The sequence below is a fragment of the Anomaloglossus baeobatrachus genome, chromosome 11 (assembly GCF_048569485.1).
Source record: "Anomaloglossus baeobatrachus isolate aAnoBae1 chromosome 11, aAnoBae1.hap1, whole genome shotgun sequence".
Lineage (NCBI taxonomy): Eukaryota > Metazoa > Chordata > Amphibia > Anura > Aromobatidae > Anomaloglossus > Anomaloglossus baeobatrachus.
The window spans coordinates 23,739,126-23,751,216 of NC_134363.1; the positions used below are offsets into that span (position 1 = coordinate 23,739,126).

General features: G+C 42.0%; 1 protein-coding gene across 1 annotated transcript in view; it reads right to left on the reverse strand.

Moving 5' to 3' along the window:
- Positions 1–12,091, reverse strand: part of LOC142255735 (uncharacterized) — a 115,931-nt gene that overhangs the window by 35,248 nt on the left and 68,592 nt on the right.

Below are 12,091 nucleotides of genomic sequence, written 5' to 3' on the forward strand. Positions count from 1 at the left end.
GCAACTTTTCATTGACATGCACACTTTGTAATGAAGATGACACAGATCTCTATAGCCGATAGCTGTTGGCTGAACATGCCAATACTGAAAGATTTGAAAAATGTACTGATGTGTATGGTCTGGTAAGATGTTGATAATGAGTGTATATCTTTTACTTTTGATCGCATTGTTCTTATGGAGATAATCCGTGTCAGTCTGCCACTATCTAAAAAAGAACACAGGAGCACACGACCACTCCTGTCAGATAAGATAGCTGTTGGTCAAGTGATTGTGCAAAGCATCTAATCTGTGTGGCAAGCAGTATTGTGCATTTACATGGACTAAGGGCGGTGTCACACACAGCGACAATGACAACGACGTCGCTGCTACGTCACCATTTTCTGTGATGTTGCAGCGACGTCCCATCGCTGTTGCTGTGTGTGACATCCAGCAACGACCTGGCCCCTGCTGTGAGATCGCTGGTCGTTGCTGAATGTCCAGCTACATTTTCTGGTCATCGCTCTCCCGCTGTGACGCACACATCGCTGTGTGTGACAGCGAGAGAGCGACGAAATGAAGCGAGCAGGGAGCAGGAGCCGGCATCTGGCAGCTGCGGTAAGCTGTAACTAGGGTAAACATCGGGTAACCAAGGGAAGACCTTTCCCTGGTTACCCAATATTTACTTTCGTTACCAGCGTCCGCCGCTCTCACGCTGCCAGTGCCGGCTCCCTGCTCTCTGCACATTGTTACGGGGGGCTGTCTGATAATAACTCAAAGGAGTATCAGACAGTCAGGGTCCACCGTGCAAAGACTCTGCTGCAGACTATGGCAGAGTGCAATACCTCTGTTAACTCACAGAAGGATACAATAAGTAAGCAAAGCAATTCCTCCCCCACTTGGAGGGTGTGTGGAATGATCTCTGTTAACAATCACAGAGACAAAGGCAATGTGTGCGAAATGGCACCTACCTAGGTCCGCTCTTCTAGTGGTGCAAAAGAGACGAACAGCAGCGTAAGCCGCACAAAGCTCCTACCTGCGTTCGCTCCACTAGTGTGCGAGGACACGAACCACTAGATATGGCACCTGCCTAGGTCCGCTCTTCTAGTGGTGCAAAAGAGACGAACAGCAGCGTAAGCCGCACAAAGCTCCTACCTCTGTTCGCTCCCCTAGTGTGCGAGGATACGAACAACTGCCAGACGCAGTATAAGGAACGTTACCCTAGCGGCAACGTCCACCTACGAGTCGAATCACAAGGCCCAGCCAGACCATGTGCCTCAGGCACCTGCCTATGTCCGCTCCCCTAAGAGGTAAGGATACGGACAGCAGCCGAAGCTGTAAGGTATAAGAACGCTACCCTGCCGGTAGCGCTCACCTTGCATAGACAGAGGAATGCCTAGAGGAACGTGCACAGGGCGTCTACCCTCATGCATGAACCAAGAGGACTGAGCGCCATGCGGCGTGTGTCAGGGTCTTATATAGACTCTGTGCCTCATCCAAGATGGAGGACACCAGAGCCAATCGGCTGCCAGAACGACAAGAGTGACGTCATGCTGGCCTATCACCGAGCAAGGCGTCACAAGCACATGACCAGCGACCAATCGGCATAGAAGGTGTCAGAGACATGTGACCTCGTGTCAGCGATGATGTCACCCGCACATGTGCAATGGCTCCAAGATAGGACTTAGTCTCCAGCGCTCGCACATGTGCAGTAGCAAGAAATCTGGACTTAGTCTCCAGCGCTCGCACATGTGCAGTAGCAAGAAATCTGGACTTAGTCTCCAGCGCTCGCACATGTGCAGTAGCAAGAAATCTGGACTTAGTCTCCAGCGCTCGCACATGTGCAGTAGCAAGAAATCTGGACATAGTCTCCAGTGCTCGCAGCAACCGTAACACACATGTAGCTGCAGTACACATCGGGTAATTAACCCAATGTGTACTGTAGCTAGGAGTGCAGGGAGCCAGCACTAAGCAGTATGCGCGTCTCCCTGCTCTCTGCACATGTAGCACAGCGACGCGTGTCGTTATGATCGCTGCTGCGTCTGCTGTGTTTGACAGCTAAGCAGTGATCATAACAGCGACTTACAAGGTCGCTGTTGGGTCACAGAAAATGGTGACGTAACAGCGACGTCGTTGTCGCTGTCGCTATGTGTGAACCCAGCTTAACAGGTTTTTCCTCCCTGCATCAGAAGTATCTGTTTCAAATATCATATTTATTATAAAAATAAAAGCAAGCATTTGGTCCATGATGTGCCAGTCTCCACCTCCACATTCAGGATTTTTAACTAGAATTTTTCATTCAGCCTTTCCATCTTCCCATTTCTCTCTTGATGTTATGTACTGTGGCAAACCTGCCAATTCCCAGATACTGTAAGTTCTCCCTAATGAAATCTCTTATAAAATATGAACTTTTATAACTTCAGAAACCCCCCTTTCTTTTTACCCTTTTTTTTAGATTTCTCCTTCATCATGAGTTTTTCAGCATTACCATAGTTTTCCTATGCCTCATATGAAATCTGAGGATATGCCTCAGATCTGGAAGTTTACACAACAAGCACAAACTCATATAAACTTACTCATGGTAGATGAGCTGTCATTGAGTAGAGAGCTCGTGGCAAAGAAAAAATGCCACCCTTTATAAACAGACCTTTATCAGTCAGATGACTCCCTGCATCTCAGACTCTTTTCCCTGTTGGATTGGTTATTCTTGTAGGGATTTAAAAACATCAGGAGTACCAGGCATCACTAAAATGACAGGTGCCACTGAGGTCCCAGTCTGCATTGCTTCCTTGTTGGCTTCCACTGTGTGAGCATTTCGCCTGGTTCCATCAGTTTCACCTCAGATGTGAGCTTTATCTTCACTATCCCAGGCTCATTTGATAAAAGAAGAGAATCCATCCGGACTCGTGTGCTCTCTGTTGTCTCTATAAGTTTCTCATGTGATATTAGGAAAGATCTGCTGCCTACATACATGTGGCCATATTACCCTTTGTCGCTCTACACGCTCCAGTGAGTGTCTTCATCTCTGCCTCCCATACCAAAAGGAGAGGAGGGAGTGGTTTGGTTTTTATTACTTCATGTTGTGTAAACCATAGCATATCCAGTTTAGAATTGACCAACATACAGTTGTACTCAAAAGTTTTCATACCCCAGTATATTTTTTGATTTCTTGGTGCTTTTACAGAGAATATGAATCATAACACAAAAACTTTTTTTTTTCCGTCTAATGGTTGGGTGAGGCCATTTATTGTCAAACTACTGTGTTTTTTCTTTTTAAATCATAAAGACAGCCAAAAACATCCAAATTACCCTGACCAAAAGTTCAAATACTCCAGTTCTTAATACCATGTATTGCCTCCTCTAACATCAGTGACAGCTTTAAGTATTTTGTGGTAGTTGTGGATGATTCTCTTTATTTTCTCAGATGGTAAAGCTTACCATTCTTCTTGGCAAAAAATGTTCCAGTTCCTGTAAATTCCTGGGCTTTCTTCCATGAACTGAGCACTTGCATTCTCCCCAGAGTGGCTCAATGAAATTGAGGTCAAGAGACTGAAATGACCACTCCAGAACCTTCACTTTGTTCTCCTGTAGCCAATGACAGGTTGACTTGGCATTGTGTTTTGGATAATTGTCATGTTGGAATATCCAAGTACATCCCATGTGCAGCTTCCAGGCTGATGAGTGCAAATTTGCCTCCAGTATTTGCTGATAGCGTGCTGCATTCATCTTTCCTTCAACTTTGTAGCTCATGCAGCCCCACATCATCAGCGATCCACTTCCATGCTTTACAGTGGGAATGGTGTTCCTTTAATCATAGGCCTTGTTGACACCTCTCCAAATGTAATGTTTATGGTTGTGGCCAAAAAGTTCGATTTTGGTCTTATCACTCCAAATTACCTTGTTCCAGAACTTTGGAGGCTTGTCTCTGTGCTGTTTGGTGTATTGTAGGTGAGATAATTTGTGGCATTTGCGCAGTAATGGCTTTCTTCTGGTGATTCGACCATGCAGCCCATTTCTGTTTTTGTGTGTTTCTGTCTGTGTGTGTGTGTCTCTGTCTGTGTTTATGTGTGTGTGTCTTTGTCTGTGTGTTTCTGTGTGTGTGTGTCTGTCTCTGTGTGTGTTTGTGTGTGTCTGTGTGTGTCTCTCTTTGTGTCTCTCTGTCTCTGTGTGTCTCTGTGTGTCTGTCTCTGAGTGTGTCTATGTGTTTGTCTCTACCTAAATGATATTATATTATACATAAGCTTCTTATACTAAGAGTGTCGTTCATTGCCTATAGCAACCAACAAGAGCTCCTATTAATGACCTGTAGCTCCCAACTCCATTGACTTTAATATAAGCAGGTTTTTTGGGAAATAACTGTAAAGCGTGGGGTAAAATTTTCCCCTCAAAAGATATTCTATGACTTTCCCTGAATCAAATGAGGTGTCTGTGCAAAATTTTGTGATTGTAAATGCGACGGTGCGGATTTATTTTGTGGACATACACACACACACACACACATACATATATACATACATACATATATACAAACACACACACACACACACACACACACTCAGCTTTATGTAAAAGATTTAAAGATTTGCAGCAGAGAAACTGGAGGTTTTGTTACCCAGAGATCGACCATTGTTAACTAATGAGGGACTTGTTCTGCTTACTGAGACCCTTAAAAAAGGCTACAAAATGTAGTATTATGGACAACAATTAAATGAGTAATGTCACCCCTTCCTAATTAAAGTATAACAGAATATCTACAAAGATGCAACATAGGATGGAAGAATAATAGCAACACGACATCCAATCTTATCCTGCTACCTTTGGTCTTTTGGCATTTTGGTTATTCCAATCCCGTTTTTATGGACTGTAGTGTATGGGTTTACCCCTGCTGTTTCACAATGTTTTGTAAATGTCATTAATATTTTGTTGGTGCTTTTCCCGAGCTATGATAAGCAAGAAATTGGAAACAATTTTTGTGAACCCTAAAAAGCAATTAAAGGGAATTTGTCAGCAAGTTTATGCAATATAATCTGAATACAGCATGATGTATGGTTGAAATACTGAATTTAGTTATGTATCACTTATCAGGCTATGTGCTATTTTTTACTTATAATAATGGTTTTATCTACGTTACACTGCTCTCAATTGAGGTAACAAAAGCCTGGTGACAGATACCCTTTAAAATGTTAAAGAAAATGAGAAAAAAATATGATGTTATAGTACTGATCATCTCTTGGGCCTCCTTGCTCCTTACCATCACCCGTCCACCTCTGACCGCATCCTCTGATTACCAGCATTTGCACTGAATCTCCCCCGTGCCTCTCGTGCTGGACCCTCTTGAACTGATTAGGACCAGGAGGGTTTTGCGTTTGTGCACACAAGGTCATGGAGAAAGATATGATGCAATAACCATTGGAGCATTTTAGCACAAGGAGCGGTGATCTGAAGATCTATCGAGTACCAGATAAGTGACAGTGAGGTGCGAATGATCCGGAGAGGTGAACAGTGTATAAATAGATTGAAATTTAAGAAAACATTTTAATTTCCTTGGAAAATCAGAGAGAAGGGTCATATTGAATTTTGATATTGATTATCATGCTACATGGTAATAGGAATGTTGAATGGATACTGTATAAAAAAGCACAATCACACTGTAATGTCACAACTCCAACAACATTTAATACCTTTTTGTATTTTTGACTTTTATTATTACCTTCTAACATTTTTAGATTAGTAACTTATCGATATATTTCATATATTTGCTCATACAATTTTATTTTTACATTTATCAAATACATTTCCAGTTACAGAGATATAAGATTATATATGATAGAACATTTTAACACAAGAGCAAGAAAGAATGTAATATATATTGATAATGTCATATTCTCATGGTGCAGGATACGTCCGACCTTGGGACCAGCATCTACACTGGAATTTGGGGTCCCCCGTCCTGTGAATGTGTTTGGTTCTCATGCGCTAATGACCAAGGATGAAGAGTGGTCTTTAAGTGGTCTTTATTAATCTATATGTTTGATGGTTATGTTCCACCTCCATCAGTGGCTCTGTGACATGATCATGGGATGCCGATGCATGGTCATGACAGTCGGAGGTCAGATGTTGACCCCTGTCACTGTCATGATGTAGTTCTTGTGTAGAAATGGAGAAACGAAAGGGTTAACAGTGCTGCTGTGGAGAAATGCAGGAGATGAATCCAAGGATACATGTTTGTAATTTTTATTTTTCGACGCGTTTCAGAGTCTTTATTGACTCCTTCATCTGAAAAAAAACACTGACTCCTGATGAAGGAGTCAATAAAGATTCTGAAAGGCGTTGAAAAAAAAAATCACGAACATTTACAAAGAATTCATCTCCTGCATTTCTACAAGGCAGCTTGGTTAACCCTTTCCTTTCTTTATTCCTACATTGCTATTGCTGGGTAGGCGGCAGCCCATGTGGATTATACTGTTACAGTGGTTGTGTGCTTCACAACCCCCAGAGGTGAGTGTATCCTAGTACACTTTTATGTCTCATGTCTGTAAGATAAGACACCATTTGCGCCTTTTTGTCTTTTCTAGCACTGATTCACACATGATGTAGTTCCTGTGAATGCCAGCTAACTGCCACCATTCACAGGAGATCGGCATTTCTGCCATTCAAAGTGGTGCTAAAGCAGAGGAGATTGGGGTGTATGAGATTTAAGTTCCATAAGGGGGCTAGTAAAAACAAAAAGTGTAATAGAAAGTTTTTAAGAATGTGAAAAAAATTTAAAAACCCACAAAAGTTCAAATCATCGCTCTTTTCCCCCTTTGAAAGTAAAACAAAAAAACGTATTGCCAAGTTCATAAATACCCGATCTATGAAAAAACAAAATAAATTAATCTGAGCAGTTAAGGGTGTGACGAGAAAAAAATACTCCAGATATACAATTTTTTGGTCGCCGAAACATTGCATTAAAATGTAATAACGGGCGATCAAAGCATTTCATCTACCCAACAATACAATACTTACAAATGTCAGCTGAGGACACAAAAATGAGCCATCATTGAGCCCCATATCCCTAAAAATGAGAATGTTACAGGTCTTGGAAAGTGTAATTCTTTTTTTGACAAGTTTCTGAATTTTGTTTCACTACTTAAAAATAAATCTGTACATGTTTGGTATCTATGAACTCGTACTGACCTGGGACATTATATTGCCAGCTCAGTTTTACAATATAGTGAACATGGTAAATAAAAAAAATCCAAAAAACAATCATGGAATTAAACTTTTTTGCAATTTCACCACCCTTGGAAGTTTTTTCCATTTTCCAGTACAATTTGTGATACAATGAATGTAGTCATTCAAAAGTACAACTGGTCCTGCAAAAAACAAGCCCTCATGTGGCTAGATTGTTGAAAATATTCTGGCTTTAGGAAGAAAAGGAGGAAAACACTAAAATGGAAAATGTGTTGAAGGAGTTGAAGAGAATGTTAAATATCCATAAAGATTTCACTTAGACTGCGGTGAGCTCAGTGCAAAGACTGAATGAGCAGGGAGTGGTGGAAGATTAATGGGAATGAGTCAGGGAGTCAATTACTACCAAAACATCAACTATCCAATATAAAATTCATTTTTGTTTTATAGCTCTTAGTAGTTTAGTTGACATAAAAAATTGTGTATTTTGTATGCAAATGAGGGGCATCAGGGCACTTTAGTTATAACCATTACGCCTCCTCAATTCGCATACTGAGCAAATGAGTCTGTCATGTCTTGATTGACAGCGCACTTTGCAGCCGCGCTCAATGACATCGGCGCCTCTAATATCTTGCTTCTGTCTGCAGTAAAGAACCAAGGTCATCACAGACTCAGAGGTTCTGCCCCTCTACATGGACACCACAGCTACACTCCACAGTGTCAGTGCCAATTCTCCTCACTGACTCCTGTCTGCAGTACAGTATCAACCAGCGGCTGCAGACAGGAGTATGATGCATATATTCTGTAGCCGCCATTTGCCTATCAAGCAGCGATCATAGACCTGATCAGTGCCGCTGACTCTTTAACTCCTTCTACAGTCTTTGACTTTGGCATTTAGTGCAGTGAATCCTTCTCAGGTAACATGATCATGGGTTGCACTTGCCATCGCTGTCATATTGGATCTCCTGAGAGGCTCGGTCACTGTTTAAGCTTCATAAGAGGCCGAGATTTGTCAGATATACTGTACTACTGGGCTATTCTAGTGTACGGAACAGGCAATCACTAGAGTTGAGTGAGTGCCTAACAGTACTCGCTATACTCATAACGAGTACTGTCTCATACTCGCGTATTGTTTCCAAATAGCATGTGCAATGCAAGTCAATGGGGAAAAACTTGCAAAGTAACGAGTAACCCAAATTCCGTACTATTCATGCAAGTAGCAAATAGTGCGGAATTCGGGTTACTCATTATATTACGAGTATTCCCCATTGACTTGCATTGCACACACTATTTGGAACGAATACAAGAGTAGTAGACAGTACTCGTTATCAGTATAGCGAGTACGAATAGTTAGTTACTCACTCAACTCTAGTAATCACAGGATCAAATCACCTAGTGAGATTGAAAAAGTAAAAAAAATTTAAAATATAAGAACATTTTTCAATTAAAAATCACATCATCTTCCAAAGTTAAAAAAATTTAAAATGAAAAAATAAGCTTCTTTGATGCTGCCACATTAAGACCATAAGATTTTAGAATTTTGAGGTTTAATTTTTCCTCCTCTGCTTCAAAAAGCCATACATTTTTACATTTCCTTCAACATAACTTCTTTGTTTTATTTTCTTAGTATATTGTGGTTGACATAAAAGCTTTAATTTGCCCAAATATGTCTCCTAATCATATATTAACAAAAAGTTAAGCACTAAAATGTCTAAACTAAAGAGAAGATGCTGACCAAAGGACCTCACTCTCTACAGGAAACAGAGAGAGGACCCCACTAACTATAAGATCTTACACTCTACAGGAGATAGTGAGTACCCCATTGACCATAAGAAGTGAGAGGATCCTGCTGACCATAAGAGTTTACAGTCTACAGAATAGCGAGAGCATCCCGCTGACCATAAGAGCTTACACTCTACAGGAGAGAGATGACCTCGCTGACCATAAGAGTTTACACTCTACAGAAGAGAGAGAGGATCCACTGATCATAAGAGCTTAAACTCTACAGAATAGCGAGAGCATCCCGTTGACCATTAGAGTTTACACTCTACAGGAGAGAGAAAGAGGACCCAGTGATCATAAGAGTTTACACTCTACAGAATAGCGAGAGCATCCCGCTGACCATAAGAGTTTACACTCTACAGGAGAGAGATGACCTCGCTGACCATAAGAGTTTAAACTCTACAGGATAGAGATGACCTCGCTGACCATAAGAGTTTACACTCTACAGGAGAGAGATGACCTCGCTGACCATAAGAGTTTACAGTGTACGAGAGAGAGAAGACTCTGTTGACCATTAGAACTTACACTCTACAGGAGAAATAAACTAGCCCAGTGATTCTGGAGATGGAAAATGACTAATTTCCTCCGATGAGATCTGCTGATCTGTAACGTCCCAGGCACTGAATCCCAGTTTTACAAAGTCTGATTATCAGCTAGATGTCATAGCTGCAGGGCATAATGGGGAGGTCCACGCGGTCACATAGGGATACATTATCCCAATCTCTGATGCTTCATCAGTTTGATTAATGGAGATCTCTAAAAGTTTGAATTTATGTGAAATTGCAAATTTTAGGAAATTTGACTCAAACTTGATCCTCCACAAATGGATCCACTCATCTCTAATCACCATACTTGGAATGCTCTGGGGAATCATGCTGGCACGTGACATTTAATCTGCAAAAGATGCTGTAGAAACAAGATTCAAAGAAACATGGTGTAATTGATTTTTTTTTCACCATTTCACCTCACTTGGGACCTTTTTCACTCATTATTCAGCACATTATATTCCAAAATGAAAGATATCTTAAAAACTAAATCTCATTCTGCAAAAATTAATCCTCATTAGATTGTACAGATGGAACATTAAAATGTTATTGCTCCTGGTAGGACAGTAGGAAAGACAAAAAAATGAAAAAATAAAAAAAATGGCCAAGTTTCCAAGGACTTGAAAGTAGTGATGAGTGAGCACTACCATGATTGGGTGTTCGATACTCCTCATGACCAGTTGGATGCTTGGACGGACTTGACCCATGTATTAGGTATAATAGAAATCTATGAAGGACTCAAGCATTTTTCAAGATTTTCTTGAATAACGCTAGAGTTTCCCATTAACTTTCTTTATATTTGGTACATGAGTTGAGCCTGATAAGCATCCAACTGCTCGTTATGAGCACTGAGCACCTGAACCTATCTTTGCTCATCACTAGCTACAAGTACCGAGCCCCCGAGCATGGTAGTGCTCTCTCATCACTAGTTACAAGTACCGAGCCCCCGAGCATGGTAGTGCTACTCATCACTAGTTACCAGTACTGAGCACCTGAGCATGGTAGTGCTACTCATCACTAGTTACCAGTACTGAGCACCCGAGCATGGTAGTGCTACTCATCACTAGTTACAAGTAGTGAGCACCCGAACATGGTAGTGCCCGCTCATCACTAGTTACAAGTACCGAGCCCCCGAGCATGGTAGTGCTTACTCATCACTAGTTACCAGTACTGAGCACCCGAGCATGGTAGTGCTTACTCATCACTAGTTACCAGTACTGAGCACACGAGCATGGTAGTGCTTACTCATCACTATCAAAAACGAAGAAACTTCAGCTCTCCCCTCTTCACTCCCAAATCTTACCTCCGGTGCACAGAAATACCCTGACCTGGGTGGGAACACATGAAGAAAGGAAGAAATTCCAGCAACTTCAGGAGAAAGTAGAATTTTCTTAAAAAACTGTTTCTTTATTGATAATAAAAATATTAATATTCCATCCAAGCAAAACAAAAAATGGAGAGGCAAGACAGAGGAGCTGTTTCCTACGCGTTTCAACCTGAATAGGTCTTAATCATGGAAATGATTAAGACCTATTCAGGTTGAAACGCGTAGGAAACAGCTCCTCTGTCTTGCCTCTCCATTTTTTGTTTTGCTTGGATGGAATATTAATATTTTTATTATCAATAAAGAAACAGTTTTTTAAGAAAATTCTACTTTCTCCTGAAGTTGCTGGAATTTCTTCCTTTCTTCACTTACTCATCACTAGTTACAAGTAATGAGCACCCGAGCATGGTAGTGCCCGCTCATCACTAGTTACCAGTACTAAGCATCCAAGCATGGTAGTGCCCGCTCATCACTAGTTACCAGCACTGAGCACCTGAGCATGGTAGCACCCGCTTATCACTAGTTACGAGTACTGAGCACCCGAGCATGGTAGTGCCCACTCATCACTAGTTATGAGTACTGAACACCTGAGCATGGTAGTGCCCGCTCATCACTAGTTACGAGAACTGAGCACCTGAGCATGGTAGTGCCCACTCATCACTAGTTATGAGTACTGAGCACCCGAGCATGGTAGTGCCCGCTCATCTCTAGTTATGAGTACTGAGCACCCGAGCATGGTAGCACCCGCTTATCACTAGTTACGAGTACTGAGCACCCGAGCATGGTAGTGCCCGCTCATCAGTAGTTACCAGTACTGAGCACCCGAACATGGTAGTGCCTGCTCATCACTAGTTACCAGTACTGAGCACCCGAACATGGTAGTGCCCGCTCATCACTAGTTACAAGTACTGAGCACCCAAGCATGGTAGTGCCCGCTCATCACTAGTTACGAGTACTGAGCATCCGAGCATGGTAGTGGTTACTCATCACTAGTTATGAGTACTAAGCACCCGAGCATGGTAGTGCCCGCTCATCACTAGTTACGAGTACTGAGCACCTGAGCATGGTAGTGCCCGCTCATAACTAGTTATGAGTACTAAGCACCCGAGCATGGTAGTGCCCACTCATCACTAGTTATGAGTACTGAACACCTGAGCATGGTAGTGCCCGCTCATCACTAGTTACGAGTACTGAGCACCTGAGCATGGTAGTGCCCGCTCATCACTAGTTATGAGTACTGAGCACCCGAGCATGGTAGTGCCCGCTCATCACTAGTTATGAGTACTGAGCA